The sequence below is a fragment of the Mobula hypostoma genome, chromosome 7, assembly GCF_963921235.1.
Source record: "Mobula hypostoma chromosome 7, sMobHyp1.1, whole genome shotgun sequence".
In the NCBI taxonomy this organism is placed as follows: Eukaryota; Metazoa; Chordata; class Chondrichthyes; order Myliobatiformes; family Myliobatidae; genus Mobula; species Mobula hypostoma.
Window position 1 is genome coordinate 81627384 of NC_086103.1, and position 26740 is coordinate 81654123.

A 26740-nucleotide genomic window follows, 5' to 3' on the forward strand; every position below is an offset into this window, starting at 1 on the left:
CAGCACATCACACAAACCAATCTTCCATCCTTGGACTCACTTTACACCGTACGCTGTTGGAGCAATGCTGCCAGGATAATCAAGGACACGACCCACCCAGCCAATGCACTTTTCGTCCCTCTTCCCTCCGGAAGAAGGCTCAGGAGCTCGAAGATTCATACGGCCAGATTTGGGAACAGCTTCTTTCCAACTGTGATAAGGCTGCTGTACAGATCCTGACCCGGATCTGGGCCGTACTCTCCAAATATCCGAACCTGCCTCTCGGTTTTTTTGCACTACCTTACTTTCCATTTTTCTATTTTCTATTTATGGTTTATAATTTAAATTTTTAATATTTACTAATTTTTTCTATTTTTAATATTTAATATTTGTAATCCAGGGAGTGGGAAGCACAGAATCAAATATCGCTGTGATGATTGTACATTCTAGTATCAATTGTTTGGCGACAATAAAGTATAAAGTGTAAGTATAAAGGAGTCAATTCCTTCATGGATCTGTTCCAAGAAGGCCGATTGATGTCTTTTGAGAAATTAGTAACTAAATACTCTCTCTCGTACTCACATTTCTTGCAATATCTCCAGGTCAGACATTTCTTACAAGAATATTTAAGTAATTTTCCATATATACAAGATTCTGACCTGTTAGACATTATTTTAAAAATAAATCCTTTAGTGAAAGGTTTTATTGGGAAAATTTATAATTTACTATTACAGCAGTACATATCCTTTACTTAAGATTAAGCAAGATTGGGAAAGAGAGCTTAACATGTCCTTGATAACAGAGGATTGGTTGCAAATTTTGAAGTTGGTTAACTCTTCTTTGATTTGTGCCAGTCACTCTTTAGTTCAATTTAAAATTGTACATTATTACTATTTTTACAAGACAAAGGAGCAGAAGTAGGCCATTTGGCCCATCAAGTCTGCTCCGCAGCTCCCCATGAGTTAAACTATTCACCCATCTAGTTCCAATGTCCGGCTTTTTCCCCATATCCCTTGATACCCTGACTAATTAGATACCTAGATTTGACAAAGGAGAGACTGTCTAAAATATTTCCTAATGTTGATAGTCAGTGTGATAGATGTAAAACTGAGACAGCTATATTAACACATTTTGGTCGTGTTCTGTATTGAAACAGTTTTGGAAACCTATTTTCTGTACAATTCCTAAAGCTTTAAAAATTAATTTACAACCTAATAAATTGACAGTTTTGTTCGGTATAATCCCTCAATATATTCATGGTATTTCTATATTAGACCAACATGTAATTGCATTTGTTACATTATTGGCCAGAAAGGCTATGTTATTGAAATGGAAAGAAGCCTCTGCTCCCACTTTGATACAACGGTTCTCTCAAGTGATGTTATGTCTTAGTTTGGAGAAAATCAGAAGCCGAACTTTTGATCCTCAATTTGACTTTGAGAAAAGATGAAGTTCTTTTGCCCACTACTATCATTTGATTTGAATCAATTAAGATGGTTCCTTTCTGATTCTTGTGTCATTGGATTTGAGTTGGCGGATTGATGTTTTTCTTTTATAGAAGCTTGTATGGCGTATAGCTCCGGGGTTATGCTCCCAATGGTTTTTTATTGTTTTTTTTCCAGTTAGCAGGATTTTTTTTTGTTTTAGTTAGTAGGGGTTCTTTTTCCCTTCTTTCTTTTTTCCAAAAAAAAATTGAAAGAAAGGAGAGGTAAACTGAGTAATAAAAGGCCAGTTAGTTTAACATGCTGTTTAAATTATTAAAGTCTATTCTATGATACTTTTGGCAAATATTTAAGGGGTACACATTGTAAAAAAGAAACCATCAAGGATTGAAGCTGAATAAAGCACCAAAACTAGAAGAAGTACAGCCCAAGCTGTTAAAATAAAGCAAGAGGAAAATTGCAGAGGTTCTGATCGTCATCTCTGCTTACAGAATTGATGCTGGGGGATTTGGAAAACTGATAAAATAGTATTGTTTATTGTATAAAGGAGGAATAGATAAACTGGGTAAATTGATTTTACATGGCGTGAAAATTATTGGAATCCATTCTGGAGACTGTAAGGCTTCACTTATAAAGACTTAGATGAATCAAGGGCATCCAGCATGGATTTGTTTGGTGAATGTAATATTGTATTATCCTAAGAAAGATCAATGACAGTGATGTATTCAATGTCATTTTTGTGGATTTTAGCAATAAAAGTAGAGATTTCTAGGAGTAGTCAGCCAGTCAGGCAGCGTCTGTGGATTGACTACAGAGTGAATATCTTTGGTCAACGTCTTTTCATTGTGCATACCCAGCAACTTTTTGCTTCTGAATTTCAGCAAGACTTTTGAGAAGGTCCAATATTAGAATCAGAATTAGGTTTAATATCATTGTCATATGAAGTGAAATTTATTGTTTTGCTGCAGTAGTACATTGCCATACATAACAATTAATTACAATACAGTATATATAAAAAAGAAAATTAAATTAAATAAGTAATACAAAAAGTGAGGGAAAAATACTGAGGTAGTGTTTATGGGTTCATTGTCTTTTCAAAACTCTGTTGACAGAGGGAAAGAAACTATTCCTGAAACTATGCTTGTACCTCCTTCATGATGGTACTAATGAGTTTTGTGTGATGGGGGTCCTTAATGATGGATGTGTCCTGGATGCTGGGGAGGCTGGTGTCCATGATAGAGCAGGCTGAGTTTACAACTTTCTTCAGTTTTTTTTTCCAATCCCATGCAGTTATAAACAGCAGTTGTAGTCCCTTAACATCTGCAAAGACTACATTTATTTCTTAGACAGAAAGGCAATTGGTCATAAAATATTTTAAAGCAGACATGGGGATTGTGGTTTGAGTAGGTCCTGACACTGACTTGCATCTAAGTTCAGAATCAGCTGCATTAAACAGAAAAGCAATACACTTGTCAAATAATGTGGTAGTAAAGGATTTCAGCTGGGATTTATGATCAAAAATAATTCATCAATAGGTTTGTGAAACATCACAGTGACAAACTGTATTGTTTCCCTAGATAGTTAGTTTCTTTTAAGATTGCTATTTTGAGAGTTCAGTTAATATAATCAATTGTCAGTCCAAATTACTACGAAAATCAAAGATAGTTCTGGTTTCTTGCTCCTCCGAGTATAAGCAGCAAGTACAAGGAAATGCAGAGACCAGTAAGAACCTGCCGAGATGAAAATAGAGTTCAAAACCTTGATATTAGCAGGAGATGGGGAAGGTATGCGAGGTAAAGTTAACTGTTGAAGAATATGACAAATTAAGACTTTGAAAGAACTGCTAATTTTAATAGTAAAGCTTCACTTCAATAGATTACTGTAGATTCCCAAAAGGCAATAGACCAGATTGACTTTTGAACAATGGGCAGAATCAGAAGTTCGTAAGAGGGTCACAGCCATAGGGACTACCTGCGTAGTTTCTAGGGATGGAATTCAGGCATAGCTAGGTTATTGCGTATAATCAGAATCTTTCTCCCCTGGGGATGGTATCACAAGTAGGAGGGTATAGGCACAAAGTGGGAGGAGGAGTTGAAAAGGGCAATGGAGAAGAATGTTTTCTTTACTCAGAATGATGGATATCTGGAATTTGCTGGCAGATGAGTCAGACACAATTGCTATGTTTAAGGGACATTTAGACGGATCCTTAAATAAACAAGACATAGAAGATACCAGCATGCAGAAATGGGTTTAGAATAGATGGGTAGTGTGGCATAGTCCAGCATGGCATCCTGGCTGGAGCTGGTGCGTCCACCCAGTATTCACTCAGCAGAAAACAAGCTGTACTATGGTCGACTGCCGACACGTGGCATTCCTGGACTCAGGGTCTCAAGCCACGGCGTCGCCTGTTTACAGCTGCCAGGAGAGAGGCATTGGAGACAGTGAACTCCACTGGGGGCAGTATGGCACGGCATCCAGGGTGGACTTGGTGGACCTAGTATTCGCTGAGCAGAAGACAACCTGCATTGTGGTCAACTGCAGATTTCTGTGGCATTCATGGACCCAGGGTCTGGACTAATGTTTTACTGATACCTTACACGTGTTCGCTGTTGTATATGTGCTATATGTGCTTTGTGCTGTGTTTTTCACCTTAACCCTGGAGTAACCCTGTCTCATTTTGGCTGTATTCATGGGTATTCATGTATGGTTAGATGACAATTAAACTTGAATTGAATTGACTAGCATGAAGTTGGTGGGCCAAAGGGCCTGTTTCTCTGATGTATGAATCTATGAATTAGGAGAGAAAGCTTGTAGCCAAAGAAACAGAGTATTTAATAGTAAAGAAATCAATCCATCATCATGGTAAATGCGGTGATGTCCTTTAGTATGTATCCTATAATGATAGAATATAGAATGATACCATGTTGGAGGTGAACCCACAATGGATGTATTAAAAGTTCAGAGCCATAAGTTAGAGGTGAAGGTATTTATTTTCTAGCCCACCTTTCAGAGGGGCAACAGCCTTTAATATGAGTGGCATTACAAATTAAGGAACATGATCAAGAGGAGGAAGTATTGCAGAGTCTGAGAACAATCAAAGCTGTGAAGAGCAAACAGGTCCATGTGAGGCCTAGGTGAAAAACTATACCTCCTTCCAATTTACAAGGTGATTTACAATATGTAGTTTAAAACTAATTTGGGCTCTTTCGTCCATTCCCTATGCACTATTATCTTTCTTCTTCCAAAAACATAGTAAAACTTGATCCTACAACCATATCATTATCAGCTGCAGCTTCCAGGTATTAAATAAGCCCTTAAAAAATCTCATACATGGCTGAGTACCTAAACACTTCTCAGGGACTGGGAAATGGGTTTCCTTGGTTGATTCTTTAATCTTAATGGCACTTCCATTCCACCATCAATCCCTTTGGACTATCAAGACCATGAGGTGAATTTGATGGAAAAAATCTAAATTTCAAACTTCTTCAGAAAGTCAAATGTCCAGCATATGCCATAAATTACCATTCTTTTATAAGTTCTAGTCAACAACGGTACATGGTGTAATATTTGTGGGATTCTTTGATAGTCCTAGAAACAAAGGCACTTAGATATAAGTGGATCTGTTGTTAATTGATGGAGTTATTATTAATTGTGGACAGTCAATCTCACCAGCAGTGCCTGGTGCAGCAATTCGTCCAGGTTATCGCACAAGACATACTCAGGCCTTAAACATATATACACTGCACATGAAATAACTTTCAGCTTCCTGACCAGATCTTTGCTCTAATTACACATTGTCTCAATGAGCTAATTTCTAACTGGCCACAAAAAATGTTCCTCCTGTGTTTTGTAGTTTTAGATTTCAATCCTAACCAAAGACATGATGATTGCTTGGCTTCTCTTGAACTCTTTTGTTGCCTCTAGTCGGTGCCTGAAAGTTTCATTTCACTGGGTAATATACAAATAAATGTGAACCTTGTGCCGTGTGGGAAAGAAAACCACCATGTTGTGTTAATATGCTCCACATGGACTGTTTTAAAAGGTTGTGATTTATGCTTCTCTAATACAAAATCCCTGTAGTCACAGTAAGCGGGCTGTGGCAAACAATGTATAATATTTTCTGTCTGAAACCTATTAGCTACTAAACTACTGTCTGAGAAGACTGGGTATATTTTTCTTAAATAAATCCACAAAAACTGCAAAGAAACATGTGGTTCATCAGTGCAATCTGGGGTAGCCTGGTACATATTTGTTGGTATGCAACTAGAATGAAAATTGTTACTTTGTAGCTTATAGATGGTTTCAATAAATGGAACCAGTATGCTCTGAATCTTTTAATGAACGCATAAATGTCCAGGAAAGGAAACACTTCCATTCAAAGTTTAATTCGATAATTCATTGGAAATGTTGTTTAGGATGTAATTCTGGAACAATCTGCCTTACATTGTACCCCACATGCTCCAGAATATATGTAAGAGAAGGGAGGGTCACTTTCACTGAAAGAGACATCATTACTGAGTAACAGGCTCTGCTGTCTTCAGAGGAAAGAGAATGGAAGCCTCAAGAGAGGGAGCAGCAAGGTTGTAAAAACACTAGCTCCTGGAGAGTAGAAAAGCAGAATATACAATTGTGCCATTCATCAGTGAAAAGGAACATCTTGGCATTTGGTGTGTGTAATAGAACTTGTTAAAGAAAAGAACAGAAAAAGAATTATTTTTCTCATGAAATTCTGGACTTTCCAAGTCATGATCCCTGTAACCTTCCTTCATATTTCAGATACCTAACCAATTTTACTCTAAACTAATCAATAGCATGCAAAGAAAATAGGAATAGTGATAGGTATTTTAGCTTATCATTTCAGTTCTACCATTAGTTGGATCTTGTAAGATCCTCACCTGAAAATTTAATGGTTGTTCTATCACTCAATAACTGATTAACAAATTTTTCAATCTGAGATTTAAAATTATTAATGAAGTTGGCATTTATTATTTCTTCCGAGGGTTCCACTCTTCCACCTCACATTTAGCTGATTTCTTGAGCACTCCCACATATTGCTCATTCAGCAACTGACTAAAAAGATTTTCTCTCTCCCTTGTTAATTTTGTATGAACTAATTTTGATGCAGTTCTGTTTTGATTCTTTGTGGGACAGGCTGAGGGATTTGCACTTGCTCACTTTGTGTGATCACTACATAATGAAAGACAGCTGGTATCTGTTGTCGACCTGCCTTTGAGAGTTTAAAGAAACAGGCTTAAAAGGGGTACAAAAAGATCCAAATAAAGCCGATCACATGCCGCATTCCTAAGTGCAAGGTCAATTTAAAATCATGAAATGCACAATGATAATGAGGATAGAACAATTCAAAGACTCTTCAGAGAAACTGGGCTGCATTAAGCTTGGTCAAACCTGCACTGCTTGAGGTTTTGGTATACAAGTGTGGGCATAATCACCTTTAACATTCCCCAGCACATCCCTGGCCACTATTTCAGCACCGCCTCACCTCGACTTAACTCATATGCAGGTATCACTTTGATTGAGTGTGTTATAGATGGAGGTGGTACAGATTTTGTATCTAAATAAAACTCAGCCACTGCCTTCTTGCAATCCCCATTCTCTCAGTTCAGCCACAGCTTGCTTTCTTTCCCAAATTGTCCAATGATTTTTTTTAAACAAAAGATATAGGGACAAAGAAATAGTAGATGAACATAATAAGTATTTTGCAAGAGACTTCACTGTGGAAGATATCAACAATTCAAGTGTTAAGGGCAGAAGTAGGTGTCATTGCTATTACTACAAAGAAGGTGCTTTGGAAGCTGAAAGGTCTGAAGGTAGATAAGACACCTCACCAGGTGGACTACACCCAAATTTCAAAAAGAGGTAGCTGAAGACATTGTGAAGGCATTAGTAATAATCTTTCAAGAATCACTATATCCTGGAATGGTTCCAGGGGACTGAAAAATTGCAAATGTCGCTCTACTCATTAAGAAAGGAGGGAGGCAAAAAACAGGAAATTATAAGCCAGTAAGCCTGAATTCAGAGGTTGGTAATACGTTGGAGTCCATTATTAAGGAAGAGATCTTTGAGCTACTTGGAGGTATCTGGTTTCTTAAGGGAAAATCTTGCCTGACAAATATGTTGGAATTCCTTGAGGAAAATTAAATGCAGAATAGACTAAAGAGAGTCAGTGGATTTGTTTGCTTGGATTTTCAGGAGGCCTTTGACATTGTGTCATACATGAAGCTGCTAAACAAGATAAGAGCCTATGGTATTACAGAAAGGCATGGATAGAAGATTGGCTGACCAGCAGGAGGCAAAGAGAGGGAATACAGGGGGCATTTTCTGGTTGGCTGCCAGTGACTAGTGGTGCTCTGTAGAGGTCTATGCTGGGACTGAGTCATGTTATGATCCAATGGTTTGGATGATGCAGTTGGTGACTTTGTGGCTAAGTTTGCATATGATACAAAGATAGAGCAAGGAGCAGGTAGTGTTGAGGAAGCAGGGAGTCTGCAGAAGGACTCAGAAAGATTAGGAGAATGGAGAAAGAAGAGGCACATGGAATACAGTGTAGGGAAGTGTATGGTCATGCACTTTGGTAGAAGGAATAAAGTTGTAGCCTATTTTCTAAATGGGGAGAAATTCAGAAATCAGAGGTGCAAAGGAATTTGGAGGTCCTAGTGCTGGATTCTCTAAAAGTTATCTTGCAGGTTGTGTCAGTGGCAAATGCAATGTCAGCATTCATTTGAAGTATTGCAAGCAGTTTTGGGCACCTTATCTAAGGAAGGACGCGCTGGCATTGGAGAGAAGTTTCACCAGAATGATCCCGAGAATGAAAGGGTTAACATACTGTATGAGGACATTTGATGACTCTGGGACTATACTCACTGGGGTTTAGAAAAGTGATGGAGGATCTCATTGAATCCTATCGCACATGTAGGCATAGAGTGGAGATGCTGAGGATGTTTGCAATAGTAGGGAGACATGGACCAGAGGGCACAGCCTGAAAATAGAAGCACATCCCTTTAGAACAGAGATCAAGAGCAATTTCTTTAGCCAGAGGGTGATGAATCTGTGGAATTCATTGCCACAGAAAGCTGTGGAGGCCAGGTCATTGGGTATATTTAAAGCGGAGGTCGATAGGTTCTTGATTAGTCAGTGAGTCAAAGGTTACAGGGCAACACAGGAGAATGGAATAATAAATCAGCCATGATGGAATGGCAATACAGACTCAATGGGCTGAATGGCCTAATTCTGCTCTTATGTCTTATAGTCCTCTGGTCTTATAGTTTTAATTGCGTACAGATTCACTTTTATTGTCATGACAAGTTGCATGGATAAATTGGATACCATGCAGATACTGTAGTGGGAATGATTACAGTACAAGTTATCTTGCTACCAAAATTCATTGACCCCACTTTCAGGTTATCGTTAATGTGTAATTAATAAATAAACAGATGAACGTCTCCTCACATCACTTCAGGGAAAGCACGGGAAAGCTGGATATTTTTACCTTTTTCTTTACATTCTTTTGAAAACTCACCATCTGAGGACCTAGCCTAACCTTCTCAACAGATGCATCGTTACTTTCTTACTTCCTGAGAAAACTAAAGAAATTTGGCCTGTTCCCTAAAACCCTCACTAATTTTTACAGATGCACCATAGAAAGCATTCTTCTAGGGTGCATTACAACCTGGTATGGAAGCTGTCTTGTCCAAGACCAGAAGAAGCTGCAGAAGATCGTGAACACAGCACAGCACATCACACAAACCAATCTTCCGTCCTTGGACTCACTTTACACTGCACGCTGTCGGAGCAGTGCTGCCAGGATAATCAAGGACATGACCCACCCAGCCAACACACTTTTTGTACCCTCTTCCCTCCGGGAGAAGGCTCAGGAGCTTGAAGACTCGTACGGCCAGATTTGGGAACAGCTTCTTTCCAACTGTGATAAGACTGCTGAACGGATCCCGACCCGGATCTGGGCCGTACCCTCCAAATATCCAGACCTGCCTCTCTGTTTTTTGGCACTACCTTACTTTCCATTTTTCTATTTCTATTTATGATTTATAATTTAATTTTTTAAATATTTACTATGGATTTGTAATCCAGGGAGCAGGAAGCGCAGAATCAAATATCGCTGTGATGATTGTATGTTCTAGTATCAATTGTTTGGCGACAATAAAGTATAAAGTTAGATTATTTTGAATGGATAGTACCCTTCAAGCAAGCTCAATATAGTTCCACTTCTCAGATTAACAATAGTAACTCTGCTGTCTAAATATCTGTTGCTGTTACTGACTCACAAAATTCTGCTAGTTTAGATCCAATACCAACATCTTCACTTATCTCAACAAATGCTCAAAACTTAGCCATAGTGTTGTGCAGCAATACAGCACAGATACAGGCACTTTGGACTAAACGATCCAGGCCAACCACGAAGCCCACCCAACTTCTCCCAATTTTCTGTTCTTGACCCACATCCTTCTAAGCCCTGCACCTACAAGTACTTATAGTACATAAGTGCTTCTTAAATGATACCACTGTAATTGCCTCAATCATTTCTTCTAGCAGCTCATTCTGTATACTCCCTAATCTGCATGAAAATATTTGTCTCTCTGGTCCCTCTTAAACCTTTCCCCTCTCACCCTAAACCTATAGTGCCTTGTTTTGGAATCCTCTATCCTACGGAAGAGACAGAGAAATATGAATTAATTTTACAGACCTGTGAGGCCTTCACTTATTCTCCTACTTTCTAAGGAACAGAGACCTAGACAGCCACTCTCTCCTTATAACTCAAGCCTTCTAATCCTCAAATCTTATTTGCACTCTTTCCAGTTTAACCATGTCTTCTATAACAGGGTGCATCCATATGAAGATGCCTCCAAGGTCAGCAATGAAGTGGCTAAATGGGTTGACTTTCCATACATTCAAAATATCTCTGAAATGATGGCCCAACTGCTCCAAGAACATAGAATTTCAGTCACACACAAGCCAACAGCAACATTCAGGAGAATACTCTACCAACCCAAAGGATGACCCAAGATATTGGACAAGACCAATGTGGTCTACAAAATCCAAGGCAGGGACTTCAGCAAATATTATGTCAGCCAAACCAGGAGAAAGCTGTCCACATAGCCATGAATATCAACCGGCTGTAAACTGGCATGATCAGCTTTCCCTAGACGTTACCCATGAAGATCAAGAAAGACACAAATTTGACTGGTCATCAGTGAAAGTCATGGCACAAGCAAACATGCAACATGCAAGAAAATTCCTAGAAGTGTGTTTTCCGTAAACAATTCTGTAAACAGACATGTAGACCTTGATCCTATTTATGAGCCAATACGAACTGCAATGCATGAAGTTTGTAGCGCAACCAATCAGTGGCAAGATTTCCTCCCTACATCACAATTGTGTTTTGATAATGACGGCCAGTCAGCTGATTGATACTTTTATAAAGGCCACGCATACTAACTGTACCTCTTGATGCAATCAACTAATACAACTAATAGTCAACTGTTTATCACTACAGGATATCCAGCTGCTGAAAATTATGAATTAAGGAAGAGTATCATTCAGTGAAAGTTCTGGTCAGGTCACTGAAGGGAGGCAACTTCAGATATAAAACATGGTGTTATTTTAAAGAAGAGAAGCTGAGGCTTGCTGCTGCAGAAAAGCGCACTCATCGGAAAAACAGCACCAAGACAACATTGGAGGACAGTGCCTTCAAGTGCAGTCAATGCAGCCGACACTGTCACTCCCACGTGGGCCTCTACAGCCACAACAGACACTGCTCTAACACAGACTGAAGCAAGACCTTCCAGGCGCAGATCCATGGTCTCGCGAGACTAACGGATGCCACCACCACTATTTTAAATCAAAAGAAATTATTCAACCTTCCCTATTATCAGTTAATCTCAGTTGAAAATGGCATTTCAATAGTGTTCAAAAGATGCCATGAGGTGAAATTTTAGATTTTGACTTTTTTCCCCCAATATTAGCATCTGTTATATGACAAACTAAACGAGCAATAATTAGGCTTAGTAGTGCAATGTTTAGTGTAACGCTGTTACATGCCCAGTGAAGCGTGTTCAGTTCTGCTGTTGTCTTTAAAGAGTTTGTATGTTCTCCCTGTGAATACATGGGTTTCCTCTGACATTAAAAAATGTATGGGTAGGTAAAGTATTTAGTCAGATGGGTGCAATTGTGTGACGCGGGCTCATTGGGCTGGAAGGACCAGTTACTGTGCTGTAGCACTAAGTAAAATAATATAAATAAGTAAAATGGTGCTGGTGGGCAGGATTTTTAAACTGAAATCATTTTAGTACATCGTTTGTATTTTAATTTTATATTGTATGTACATGATATGAATGATTTATTTGGAGAATAGATGACTTAGAGACCTTTGCTCTTATAGCATTACAAAATATTATCTCCTGAGATCCTAGTATATAGATTATGGTCATGAAGCTGCGGATTGTCATTGTCTGCCCAGTTCAGAGTAGACTGAGATAAGATTGGAGAAACCGTTTGGTTTTTAAGCCAGTAACTAACACTATTACGATTTGGGATTTGTTCTGAGGAAAAAGCGTAGATCTTGAGTTATCTGAAATTTACAACCATAATTATGAGCTGTGTGACAATACATCTCCTTAATTCTACAAAAGATAAAAGAACTTAATCCAATAACAGGCTGATTAGTGATAACATCATGCTAAAGTAAGCACTGGGGTGAAAAAATCTTTTAATTGAGTTGTCTAGCAGATTTATAAATGGTTATATTTCCACAATAAGGTACAATCCAATACAAATGCAGGTTTAAGAGGTAGCAATGCTGAAAGGCTGCAGGATATATCGTGTATAATTACACTGAATCCTCAGAAGTCTTACAGGCAGTCTCTAGTCTACAACAGGATATCGTTCCTGAAACAATTTGTAAATTGGAAATGAACAAAACCTTAACCTAATCATTCAAAATATGCCTAAGGTAAAGCAACATAAAACAACAATTTTAACTCCATAAAAATTCACTTGGAATAAGACCACAAGATATAGGAGATTAAGCTACTCAGCCCACTGAATCTTCTCTACCATTCCGTCATGGCTGACTTATTATCCCTCTCAACTCCATTCTCCTGCCTTGTCCCTGTAATCTTTGATGCCCTGATTATTCACAAGTCTGTCAACTTCCACTTTAAATATACTTAATGACTTGGCCTCCAAAGCCATCTGTGGCAATGAATTCCTCAGATTCACCTTCCTCTGGCTAAAGGTTCACCTTCCTCTGGCCTTCTCATCTCCGATCTAAATGGATATTCCTCTATTCTAAGGCTGTGCCCTCTGGTCCTAGACTCTCCTAATACAGGAAACATCCTCTCTAAATCCAGTTTATCTATGTTATTCAATAGGTTTCAATGAGATCCCGCTTTATTCATTTAAACTCCAGCGAGCACGAGTTCAGAGTCATTAAATGTTTCTCATATGTTAACCCTTTCATTCTCTAAATCATTCTCATGAACCTTCTCTGGCCCTCTCCAGTGCCAGCTTATCTTTCCTTATATAAGGGGCCCAAAACTGTTCATAATACTCCAAGTGTGCTCTGACCAATGTCTCATAAAGCTTCAGCATCATACCCTTGCTCTTTTATTCCAGTTCTCTTGAAATGAATGCTAACAATGCATTTGCTTTCCCTACCACTGACACAACCTGCAATTTAATGATTAGGGAATCCTGCACTTGGACTTCCAAGACTCTTTGCTCCTCTGATTTTTTTAATTTTCTCCCCATTTAGGAAATAATCTATGTCCTTATTCTTTCTACCAAAGTGCATGACCATACACTGCCCTCCACTATATTCCAACTGCCACTTCTTTGCCTATTCTCCCAATTAGTCTGCATCCTTCTGCCGATTCTCTACTTCCTCAACACTACTTGCTCCTACACCTATTGTTGTATCATCTGCAAACTTGGTCACAAAGCCATCAATTCCATTATCCAAATCATTGGCATACCATATAATGTGAAAAGAAGCACTCCCAATACCAAACCCTGTGGGACACCACTGGTAACCAACCAGATTACAGCCCATTTTTTCCCTCTCTTTGCTTCCTGTCTATCTTCTATCCCTCCTGAGGAATGGTCTTGGCCTGGAACATCGACTGTTTACACTTTTCCATCGTTGATATATGGCCTGCTGAGTTCCTCCAGCATTTTGTGTATGTTTGTATATCCAGGAAACCTCCCCTCAGCAAAAGTAAGTATATTTTGGGTGTCTAGTGTTTTGAGATCTCAGACTTGTGACTGTATCTGAATATTCAAATAGGTTCTGAGAGCTGAACTGTGCTCCCATTGTGAATATGTAATTAATTGAAGTTTCCTGTCTTCGCTCAAAATGTTAAAGTTAAGTAGGCAATTATAGCCATCAAAACTAATTGATCATTTATAAACACGAGGAAGTCTGCAGATGCTGGAAATCCAAAGCAACACGTACAAAATGCTGGGAGAACTCAGCAGGCCAGGTAATTTCTATGAAAATGAATAAGCAGTCGACATTTCTGGCCGAGACCCTTCTTCAGAACACTGAATCATTTATTATTGTCTTTGTGTTTTAAAAAGTATAAGTCATCACTGTACTGTTGAGTATCTGCTTGTGTTGAATAAGGATAAACATTGTTGGGGAAGTGGAAGGGTGGAAATAAGCACGGCTCCATGTTAGATGAATAATCTCACCAATGTGAGTGAGAGCCTGGAACATGACAACGTATTCTTATCATCATAGCTAAGGTTATATCAGAAAGCACTTCATGCATTGTTGAGGAAATCTGGAAACTTGCTGTCTTCAATGTTGTTGATGACAGGTCAATTAAAGGATTTCTAAGTCTGAAATAAAAATAGAAAATACTGGAAACACTTAGCAGTCCGGGTAGCATCTCTGGAGAGAGTTAATACTTCAAGTCCAGGACCATTTATGAGAGTTGAAAAAGAGAGAAATAGGTTAGTTTAGGTAGCAGAAAAGATTGGAAATAGGGAGAAATAGAGGGGGAAAGAGAAATAGTTGTTTCTACTTCCACAGATACGGCTGACTTTCTGAGTGTTTCAAGCATTTTTTTTTTGGGTCTACTTTAGATTTCCTGCATCTGCATGGCCTTTTTTTTAAAGATACTTGGTTATACAAGGGGCAATTAATACCAATCCACTGTATTAATTTAAGACATATGCACTGGAACAAGTGCAAATGAATTTCTTGACATGGTAGAACAGGAACACACAAATAAGAATACTTAAAAACAAAAACAGGATGCTGGAACTCAGCAGGTCAGGCAGCATCTGAGAGGGGAATACACTGCCAACATCTCAGATTGAAACTCTTCATCTTGACCCATGTGTCTCTATTTGAATATTTAAATTTGCTTTCTTTTCAAATATATGCTCAGGGATTTATGACGCTACTATGTAGAATCCACTATCGTTATGTACAACGTTGTTCTGTTGTCATATGAAAACAGTTCACGTCACATTTTACATTGAAAAACAGGAACTTGACCCAGCATCATCTAGCACCCTTGTACTAATAAAATGTTGGTGATTGATGAACTTCATGGAAAATTTGGCTGTGAATGTAATGATTAAAATCTCTGTATCGCAGTTATGTGACTTCTTTCTTATTGTTTACTTTCCAACTAATACCCAATTACTGATCTCAGGCTCTTGGTTATACAGGAATTTAGAGTCTCAAGATAAATTACAATATGGAAAGCTATGTATTTAGCTAACTTTAGCTCTTTTTCCAGGGAGAAACTGCTCTGCTCCTGTGTCTCTTAGATAATGTGAATGTTTTATGAACACTACAATAGCTACAAATTCATTGCATAACTTAGTCACACTTAGTTTGAGGACATTCTAGCAGTAAATGTAGCATTAAATCTAACTTGAATGTTTCTTAACTGATGGTCACAGGTCATGGTTGGTTAGCGGACAAAAATTTGGCAAAAGAAGTTTAGTATTCTTCTTTAAGTGGAGAATTATCACAGACAAGCAATGTACAGGGGGATCTAAGTGTTCTTGCACATGAATTGCAAAAAATTAACAGAGATGTACCGCAAGTGGTGAGGAAAACAAATGGCTTATTAGCCTGTGTTGTGGTCATCTACACATGAAGCCAATAAAGATGGGGAAGATCTTAAATGGATTTTATTTTTGCATCTGTATTTACTCCCAAGATGGACACAGAGTCTACAGAGCTAAGGCAAAATTGTAACTATGTAAAGGATAATATCCAGACTGCAGTTCCTCATTTTCCTGAATTGTCTGATCCTTCACTCAAAGTGTCCCCTCATTTCAGATTCTCAGTGGAAATGTCTCAACACATATCCTGTCTTCCCCTGTTGAGCTTGTGTGGAGATATTGCTTGCAATATATCCAGGTTTCTAATCAATATTGCCAGTTAGAAATTCACTGAGAGTAGAGGGGTTACTTTGGTTACATCTGCTAAATGTGCCATGTACAGCAGCAGCAAGTGTAACATCATAGAGACAGAGTCAGGCAGCATTGAGCAGGGGCTCACAACCTTTTCTGTGCCCTGGACCAATACCATTAAGCGAGGGATCCGCAGACCCCAGGGTGGGAACTCCTGGCTTAGAGGTTGGCCTTTAAGCCTACCATGTCCATTCTGATAATCAACTTTCAGTCCTGGTGCAGAGTTTTCACTCAAAGCGTAAACTGTTTATTTATTTATCTAACTCTCTCCCTATTTATTTAGAGACATGGCAGTTGGCCCTTCCGGTCCTTTGAGCCACGCAGCCCAGCAATCCCCTGATTTAATCACGGGACAATAGCCTACCAACTAGTACATCCTGGGACTATGGGATGAAACTGGAGCTGCCAGAGGAAACCCATGTGATCAAGGCGAGAACAGACAAACTCCTTATAGGCAGCGGCGGGAATTGAACCTGGGTCGCCTGTACTGTAAAGCGCTGTGCCAACCAGTACGCTATCTTGCCACCCCACAGATGTTGCTCAATGTTCCTAGTTCCTCCAGCACATTCTTTGATGCCAGCAATCAAGTATCCATCCTTATCAATCCCATTTCCTTTCTCTTGGTCTATTGCTCCTCTGTGCTTTGGCTGTTCAAATGTTCATCTAGATACTGAAGTCACCAAGCTATAGAGGGTCAAGAATTGCCAAATGGGATGAAAAGAGATGAAGACAAAGACAATTGGCTGCTTATATTAGAATCTGGAATGAAAAGCTGAATGCTGGAAGAACTCAATGGACCAAAGAAAAGGAGGCAGTTGGTGTGAGTCAACGTTTCAGGTCAGGACCCTGAGTCAGAGGCTGATGATGGATTGACAGATCAAGATAGGGAGGGGATGAAGGACAGGTGGAACCAGATGGGTCAGGTGATAAACATAGAAAATAGGTGCAGGAGTAGGCCATTCGGCCCTTCGAGCCTGCACTGCCATTTATTATGATCATGGCTGATCATCCAACTCAGAACCCTGCACCAGCCTTCCCTCCATACCCCCTGATCCCCGTAGCCACAAGGGCCATATCTAACTCCCTCTTAAATATAGCCGATGAACTGGCCTCAACTGTTTCCTGTGGCAGAGAATTCCACAGATTCACCACTCTCTGTGTGAAGAAGTTTTTCCTAATCTCAGTCCTAAAAGGCTTCCCCTTTATCCTCAAACTGTGACCCCTCATTCTGGACTTCCCCAACATCGGGAACAATCTTCCTGCATCTAGCCTGTCCAATCCCTTTAGGATTTTATACGTTTCAATCAGATCCCCCCTCAATCTCCTAAATTCCAACGAGTACAAGCCTAGTTCATCCAGTCTTTCTTCATATGAAAGTCCTGCCATCCCAGGAATCAATTTGGTGAACCTTCTTTGTACTCCCTCTATGGCAAGGATGTCTTTCCTCAGATTAGGGGACCAAAACTGCACACAATACTCCAGGTGTGGTCTCACCAAGGCCTTGTACAACTGCAGTAGTACCTCCCTGCTCCTGTACTCGAATCCTCTCCCTATAAATGCCAGCATACCATTAGCCTTTTTCACCGCCTGCTGTACCTGCATGCCCACTTTCAATGACTGGTGTATAATGACACCCAGGTCTCGTTGCACCTCTCCTTTTCCTAATCGGCCACCATTCAGATAATAATCTGTTTTCCTATTTTTGCCACCAAAGTGGATAACTTCACATTTATCCACATTAAATTGCATCTGCCATGAATTTGCCCAATCACCCAACCTATCCAAGTCACCCTGCATCCTCTCAGCATCCTCCTTACTGCTAACACTGCCACCCAGCTTCATGTCATCTGCAAACTTGGAGATGCTGCATTTAATTCCCTCATCCAAGTCATTAATATGTATTGTAAACAACTGGGGTCCCAGCACTGAGTCTTGCGGTACCCCACTAGTCACCGCCTGCCATTCTGAAAAGGTCCCGTTTATTCCCACTCTTTGTTTCCTGTCTGCTAACCAAGTCTCTATCCACATCAATACCTTACCCCCAATACCATGTGCTTTAAGTTTGCACACTAATCTCCTGTGTGGGACCTTGTCAAAAGCCTTTTGAAAATCCAAATATACCACATCCACTGGTTCTCCCCTATCCACTCTACTAGTTACATCCTCAAAAAATTCTATGAGATTCGTCAGACATGATTTTCCTTTCACAAATCCATGCTGACTTTGTCCGATCATTTCATCGCTTTCCAAATGTGCTGTTATCACATCTTTGATAACTGACTCCAGCAGTTTCCCCACCACCGACGTTAGGCTAACCAGTCTATAATTCCCCGGTTTCTCTCTCCCTCCTTTTTTAAAAAGTGGGGTTACATTAGCCACCCTCCAATCCTCAGGAACTAGTCCAGAATCTAACGAGTTTTGAAAAATTATCACTAATGCATCCACTATTTCTTGGGCTACTTCCTTAAGCACTCTGGGATGCAGACTATCTGGCCCTAGGGATTTATCTGCCTTTAATCCCTTCAATTTACCTAACACCACTTCCCTACTAACGCGTATTTCGCTCAGTTCCTCCATCTCACTGGACCCTCTGTCCCCTACTATTTCTGGAAGATTATTTATGTCCTCCTTAGTGAAGACAGAACCAAAGTAATTATTCAATTGGTCTGCCATGTCCTTGCTCCCCATAATCAAGTCACCTGTTTCTGTCTGTAGGGGACCTACATTTGTCTTTACCAGTCTTTTCCTTTTTACCTATCTATAAAAGCTTTTACAGTCAGTTTTTATGTTCCCTGCCAGTTTTCTCTCATAATCTTTTTTCCCCTTCCTAATTAAGCCCTTTCTCCTCCTCTGCTGAACTCTGAATTTCTCCCAGTCCTCAGGTGAGCCACCTTTTCTGGCTAATTTGTATGCTTCTTCTTTGGAATTGATACTATCCCTAATTTCTCTTGTCAGCCATGGGTGCACTACCTTCCTTGATTTATTCTTTTGCCAAACTGGGATGAACAATTGTTGTAGTTCATCCATGCAATCTTTAAATGCTTGCCATTGCATATCCACTGTCAATCCTTTAAATGTCATTTGCCAGTCTATCTTAGCTAATTCACGTCTCATACCTTCAAAGTTACCCCTCCTTAAGTTCAGAACCTTTGTTTCTGAATTAACTATGTCACTCTCCATCTTAATGAAGAATTCCACCATATTATGGTCACTCTTACCCAAGGGGCCTCTCACGACAAGATCGCTAATTAACCCTTTCTCATTGCTCAAAACCCAGTCCAGAATAACCTGCTCTCTAGTTGGTTCCTCGACATGTTGGTTCAAAAAACCATCCCGCATACATTCCAAGAAATCCTCTTCCTCAGCACCTTTACCAATTTGGTTCACCCAATCTACATGTAGATTGAAGTCACCCATGATGGGACAGATGCTGGTAGAAGATGAATAGAACTAGATGGGAAAGGATTAACAAAAGGAAAAGAAAGCTAAGTAGCTAGATGAATGTGCATGGGAGGATAACACCAGGGTGCGCATTATCCAAAACTGAATGAACCAAGGTAGACAGAGTATTCAATGGTTGCCATGGGGCCTGGGTATGTGTGCCAAGGGCCTGGTTCTGCACTGTTTAACCCTGAGAAGATGGCGGTGCACCTGCGTGTGCGCAGCTCCCTGGTGAAAAATGATATCGTATCTGTTAAATAGGGGCCGTGGACAATTCTGATTTGATGGAGAATGGACGTGAAAGCACAGAGGAACATCTGGAGAAATTTCTGAAACGCCCGTTCACTGCTGTCATTACTGTGTGGTCAGGAATCTTTCGGAGGGTAGGCCTCAAAATCCCCGGCCTTGCCTGCCTTTGGCGACCGAGAAGGGGGTCGAATCGTTCGGACAGAGATGGCGCTCAGTACTCGGTGTCGTTGAGCTGATTAGAGCTCGAAGTTTTCGTTTGACTCAGAGTCAGATTGTGGTCGGCATGGCAGGGAGAGTTTTTCTTCCTTCTCCCGTCTGCGTGAGATGTGGGACATTTGAGAAACTTTGAACTTCATTGTGCTCACGGAATTCTTCATCAAGTTATGGTATTGTTACACTGTTTGTAAGTATATGTTATAATTATGTGGTTTTTTCAGTTTTTTCAGTCTTAGTTTGTCCTGTGTTTTGTGATATCACACCAGAGGAAATAATGTATCATTTCTTAATGCATGCATTACTAAATGACAATAAAAGAGGACTGCGTGTCTTCATAATCATATATAGTTCTATGACTTTGTAAGGTGCAATGGCTAGTAAGTTGCCCATTTAGCAGGTGTGGTCAAGGACAACAATTATTCTACCTCAATGAATTCCAATATCCAGTCCTTACGGTCTGGATGAATTTATACCACAATATAGAACATATAACATAGAGCCAAACAGCACAGGAACCGGCCCTTGTACCACAATGTTCGTGCTGAACACAAGGCTGAACTAAACTAACTCTCTTCTGCTATACATAACCCTTACTTCCCACCTCCCATATTCTGCATATACATTTTTATCTAACGCCTCTTAAATACTCCAGTCGTATCTGCCTCCACCCCTTCCTCTGGCAGCCCATTCCAGGCACCTACCAATCTTCCTGTAAAAATACTTCCCACATATCTCCTTTAAACTTTATTCTTCTTGCATTTCTTCCCGCTGTAATTATATATAATGTCATAAGATCATAAGATATAGGAGCCAAATTAGGCCATTTGGCCCATGAAGTCTGCTCCACCATTTCATCATGGCTGATCCATTTCCTTCTCAGTCCCAATCTCCTGCATTCTCCCCGTATCCCTTCATGCCCTGACTAATCAAGAATCTATCAAGCACAGCCTTAAATATACCCAGTGACTTGGACTCCACAGCTGCCTGTGGCAATGAATTCCACAGATTTATCACTCTCTAGCTAAAGAAATTCCTTCTCATCTCCGTTCTAAATGGGAGTCCTTCTATTCTTAAGCTGCATCCTCTGGTCTTAGACTCCCCCCCCCACCCCACCATAGGAAGCAACCTGTCCAAATCTACTCTTTTGAGGGTTTTCAGCTGTCAACAGGTTTCAATGAGACCCTCCCCTCATTCTTCTGAATTCCAGTGAGTACAAGCCCAGAGCCATCAAACGTATCTCATATGACAAGTCTTTCAATCCCAGAATCATTTTAGTGAATCTCCTTTGAACTCTCTCCAATGTCAGCACAACCTTTCCTTGATCAGGGGCTCAAAACTAACACAATACTCCACGTGAGGCCTCACCAGTGCCTTATAAAGCCTTAACGTTATGTTACAGCAGACAATGTAGGTCAAAGTCCCCTACCATAGGAAACTTCTATCATCTGGAATTTGACATTTCTACTGTGGGAAAAAGATTCTGACAGTCTACCCTATGTAGCCTCTCATAATTTTATAGATTTCTATCAGTTTATAAACTAATATGTATTAATCCGATATCCAATTAACTCTGAGAAGGTAATTCGGAAAATATAAAAAACGTTGGAGACACCATTTGTATAGAAAGAATGCTGACGAGTTAAAGTTAATACAGACTAAGTGTTGAAAACCAGATGATGCAAATCATCTGTGTATGCTGAAAGCCATTATTTCAAAATCAATTCAAAGCAGTAAATAAAACCAATAGAATACCAAAATATTTTGCAGAAACATTAGATTGCAGGCCACGGGAATTCATAGTTGGGCTTCGATGCTGACAGATCCTATCTCAGTCGGGCATCCTTTTCTATTCATTAAAACACCAGGATGAAATTCAGCTGTTGAAGGCAGAGTGAATAATGAGGCAAGGCTCTCAGAATCTGTGCTCTTTAGAACTGAGGGGATGTGACTCAGGGATGGTTTGATAACGACTCACACATATGAAAAGGCTGTGGAAGATTGCTTCATATGGAATAGCACGAGCTGAAGAAAGTTGGATGACATGGTGACAAAACCAGTGCAGCCTTGCTCCACAGTTTCAGCAACCTGGGTCCGGTCATAACCTGTGCAGCTTTCTGTGTAGAGTCTGAACATGCTCCCCATGACTGTGTGCTTGCCACTAGTGCTCTCGTTTCCTCCCTCTTCCCAAAGATGGGTGGGTTGGTAGATTAATTAACTACTGCAAATTGTCACTAGTGAAAGTGGGTGATAAAACCTAAGAAGGAGTTTCAAAGTACAGTTATTATCAAACTATGTATACATTATATAACTTGAGATTTGTCTCCTAACAGGCAGCCACAAAACAAAGAAACCCAAAAGTCTTTTCTCTTGAAATCAAAATATTTTCTCTGGGACCTTGCAGAGAGACTTGTTCAACTGGTTCATATGATGAAAAATGTTTATTAAATAGGCTAGTTTCTGCAGCCATTCTTCACCTTAAAAGCACGTAGCAAAATCTGGCCTACTATTTTCCTGAAAGTCCTCCTGCAATTCAGCTTTCAGCCCCAACACCCTGTTGAGAACTTTTCCTCAGCTAAGCCACTGGATTTTTGCATGTAGCGGGAGACTGGTGTGCTCTTTGTCCAGGTTTTCACAGTTTTTTAAACATTTTCGAGTGAACTGGTCTTAAAGCTACTAAATAACTTACTTCCTGAGTCTTCTTACTGACTCTGACTTTATTTTTAAAAGCTTTAATCTATTTGTTTTAATATTCCAATCGTTGTTTAAAATAATCAGGAATTGTACGTGTCATATGACTGTGATTTGTAGTTAAGTGCCTTTTCAATTTTGCTGCAGCCATTGCTACATTTGTAAGTTGTTTGCCACAGACTACTCACAATGGAATAGCACAACTTGAATCACCAGTCCATGTAAAACCGATTGATAAGTACCTTTCATTGTAAAGATATGGTATCCGCAGATTACTTTAGTCCCACCCACTGCTTTTGTGTCCAGGACCCAGAAGAGGCTAGTCAACTTGGGCAACAGGAGGCATTGGGTCTCTGCAGCGGTCATGAGTCTCCCGATCGCAGAGGGCGGTCAGTCATTGGTGTGTGTGCACCCAGCTGGTGGCTCTCCACCTCAGTACCCTGCAGAGATACCTGTACAGTGACCACCCTGTGTGATGGCATATGCGCGGGTGATGCACTTTCTCTGCAGGAGGACACATGGCTTCCAGCGGACAGCATCAGCCGCTCTGCTTTGTGGGGACTGCCTCGCTTTTACCAAGTGCTCTTGAGTGTATGGGTCTAGTCTCGTTCAGACGGGGTGCTCCTGTGCCCACGGGAAACGATGCTCTGGCTGCGAGGGAGACTGGTCCCCATCCTATCACGGTGGGTGTCGAGGGGGATCGGGGAAGTGGAGAGGTTCACTACCTGATGGGCCGGAAGTGCTTGTCGGACCTAGGCCTCAGCACACCATGCGGGAGACGGTCCCGCACAACGTGAGCTGTCTCACAGGGAAGCCCACCATGCCCTTCCATGACGCTTCAAAACGTCTCTTGTACCGGCTGCTTTTGAACACTTTTCATTTGCTTGCCGTCGTCTGCCAACCAGACTCGCCTTAGCGGTCTGTGTTACCATCCAGCAGCGGAGGAGGTCCCCAGTGGAATTCTCTTATGCAGGGGTCCTTCACCTGTACAGTGGGTCCTGGTATGTAAGGTGTTGCATTGGGCAGTACTAGGTAACAGATCTTTAAGCAGGTTCACTGACACCCCATCCACCTGTCTATTCTGTAGCCGGGAGGAGTCAGTGTACTGGGCTTATATGAAGTGTGAGAGGTTACAGCCCTGTGTGAGTATCTGAAAGGGCTGCTGCTCTGGTTCTTGTATACGGGCACCCAGTACGAGGAGGATCTACTGGTGGGCTTGCTCCTGGGCCTGGCCAAGATGGCCATTCACAGGTTAAGGCAGTGGAAAGTTGAGGGCTCTGCCCGGGTCGACTGCCTGCCCCTCTTCCAAGGATGCATTCATTCCTGACTGTCCTTGGGAGAGAGCCTGCAGTCACAAAGGGTACAGTGGGGGATTTCGGGCCCCCCCCAGGTAATTGACTGTTTTATAGGCAGTAATAATCATATTTTAATTTGAATTTATTCACCGTCTTGGAAATACTTAATGTTTGTACTTTGTCTGTTTGTTGTGTAAATGCAGTTTTGTAAAAAAAAACTTACTTTTTTTGTGTCCTTTGTTGTACTAGTGCAGTGCAGAAGATAGTAATTCTTCATCATTAACCTTATCAGAATTGTCCGTAGGTTTAGGCCTAGAATCCTTCTGTTACATCTCACATCTCCTCTTCAAAAATTGCCAATTTCCCTCCAATTTTCTACTACACAGGTAGTTTGTTCCATAAGTTAGTCGGCGGCGCATCAGGGGAAGTTGGGGAGGTAATTCGGGAGGGAGAGGCTGACATCACGGTCCATGTTGTGCGAGTCCATTCAATGCTTGGAAAGCTCCTCAGTCTACCGTCCTCTCCCCATGACAGCGCACACCAATTATCAGTCTACCATCCTCCTCCCATGCAATACAGCACCCACCAATTATCAACGGCCTCCCCTATCTTGCGTTAAAAAACTGAGAATGGGCTCAAGCAAGTAAACACGACTCTACTGGGCTGAGAGGCTAACGATCTTGCTAACGGGGGCCGCTCGGTCACTGCCCACCACTGCAAGTGCTAGCGTCGCAGGTTGCGCGAAGTTCAAAAAACAATGGTTTTTTTTTAATCACGATCCCTTGCTGAACCCCAGTTGATAAACTCTGTGCTAGGTTAATATGCAGGAACTTAGAATCACCACTACACAGACAGACCATCAGATATAAATCCATAGCTCCCTGAAAGTGGCAAAACAGGTGGATAAGGTGATCTGGCATGTTTGGCTCTATAAGCCATGGAACTAAGAGTAAGAGCTGCAATGTCATGCTGAGGCTGTACAGAACATTAGTTAAACGGTATCTGGAGTATTTTGTGTATGTAGTACCCTGGTTTAAGACCATGTTTTATTTCATTAATGCAGTTATGTTGTTGAGTATTTGTTTTTGCAGATTTTCTCAAAATGCAATGAGTGTCCCTTTAATTACACTATACAACCGAGTTCTTCATTTTTGCTCTTTAAAATAAAAATTCAGTTTGTTAAGTTAGTCTTGTTGAATTAGTCAATAGGATTTGTCTTGTTAACATTTTTTCTAGACAGAGTGTAGGATCAAAGAAGAAAAATGGAAACCGACGACGAACATCACAAAAGAACACAGTGAAACGCTCCCAGAATCCATTTCTAAGGACAGATACCGTTGTCGGAAAATCCTCATGCAGAATTTGGCCTCACACAGAATGTGCAGATAACTTTTAGTAGGTAGTTAGCACACAACCTTGGAGAAAGTTTGATTCCTTTTCCTTGGACATTGCGTGGATATTTATTTTTCAGCGGGTTTTCACGTGAAATTGTTCAGTACCATGAGTAAAGGAAGTGAAGCAAACTGTATTGACTACGTAACTATGATCTCCAATTATTATGTGCACACTATAGATAATATATGTGTAATGGGCCCTTTTCTTTATTTTGTTTGTTGCAGTTTAAAATATTTTGTCAAAACCATTTTATACTGGTGTGAGCTAAATTTATGTTGCCTGGCAAATGGTAAATGTGCATGGGTTGTCAGTGTTCATACAAGTAACAGTCCTATGTCCTTTTAAATGAACATGTTAAATGAACTTGTCGTGTTTATCCATATCATATTTACCCTAGACATATTTATTAGAAATGGCATTGTCATCATTATTTCCCCATGCACTGTGAGGTTGAATTCACAGTAATGGCAAACTCATTATGTGCCTATGGTGAGAGAGTTACATGTACATTTCTTGTCACTATACTACAGGAATACTATAGTCACTACAGTACTCTGTAGTATGGGTAGTGGGTAGTGGCTCCATATGTCACTACTACAGGGCGTGACGACCCTGCCTTACACGAGTCCCAGGCACAGCTGGCTCCGGCTGACGGTACCCGGTATGGGCCCCTATCCAGGGTTACAGACCCCACTGCCTTGTGGGTATCTTCGGGAGAAAAGAAGGCTAAGGAGTAAACCCTACACAAATCCAGAGTGGAGCCCCTAAGGCAGTTGGATGATGTATCACGTCACCTCCCGGCAGCTCCTGCAGCCAAGCTGATGTCAAATGTACTGCTTCGCATTCCTTTGGACCACAACTTCTGAAGAGAAGATGGCTGCATGACGCAACGTGCAGCAGCCACTTCGGAATGAATATCTGTTATCTGTCAAGTAGGATGCCATGCAAAATCCTGATTTGATGGAGATGGACGTGAGAAGCATGGAGGAACATCTGATGAAACATCTGAAATGCCTGTTTCACTGCCGCTGCTACTGTGCGATCCAGAATCTCCGGAGGGGAAGGCCCCGAATCCTCGGCTTTGCCTGTTGCTTGGTGGCCAGGGCGGGGTCGAAGCGCTCTGCAGAGATGGTGCTCGGTGCTCGGTGTCGCAGGGCTGGTCAGAGGCGCGAAGTTTTCGGACAGACTCAGAGTTGGCTGTGGTCAGGTGCTTCCAGGGTGCTGCATCGGCAAGTTTGCTGTGCTGGAGGTTCATGACAGGGAGAGTTCTTCTTCCTTCCACTGTCTGTGTGAGATGTTGGGGCTATCGGGACTTTGAGACTTTTTTTTACCGTGCCCATGGTCTGCTCTTTATCAAATTACGGTATTGCTTTGCACTGTTGTAACTATATGTTATAATTATGTGGGCTTTATCAGTTTTAGTCTTGGTCTGTCTTGTGTTTCTGTGATATCATACTGGAGGAACATTGTATCATTTCATAATGCATGCATTACTAAATGACAATAAAAGAGGACTGAGTATCCTCATAATCTAAACTAATCTAATCTAATCCGCGAGGCTGA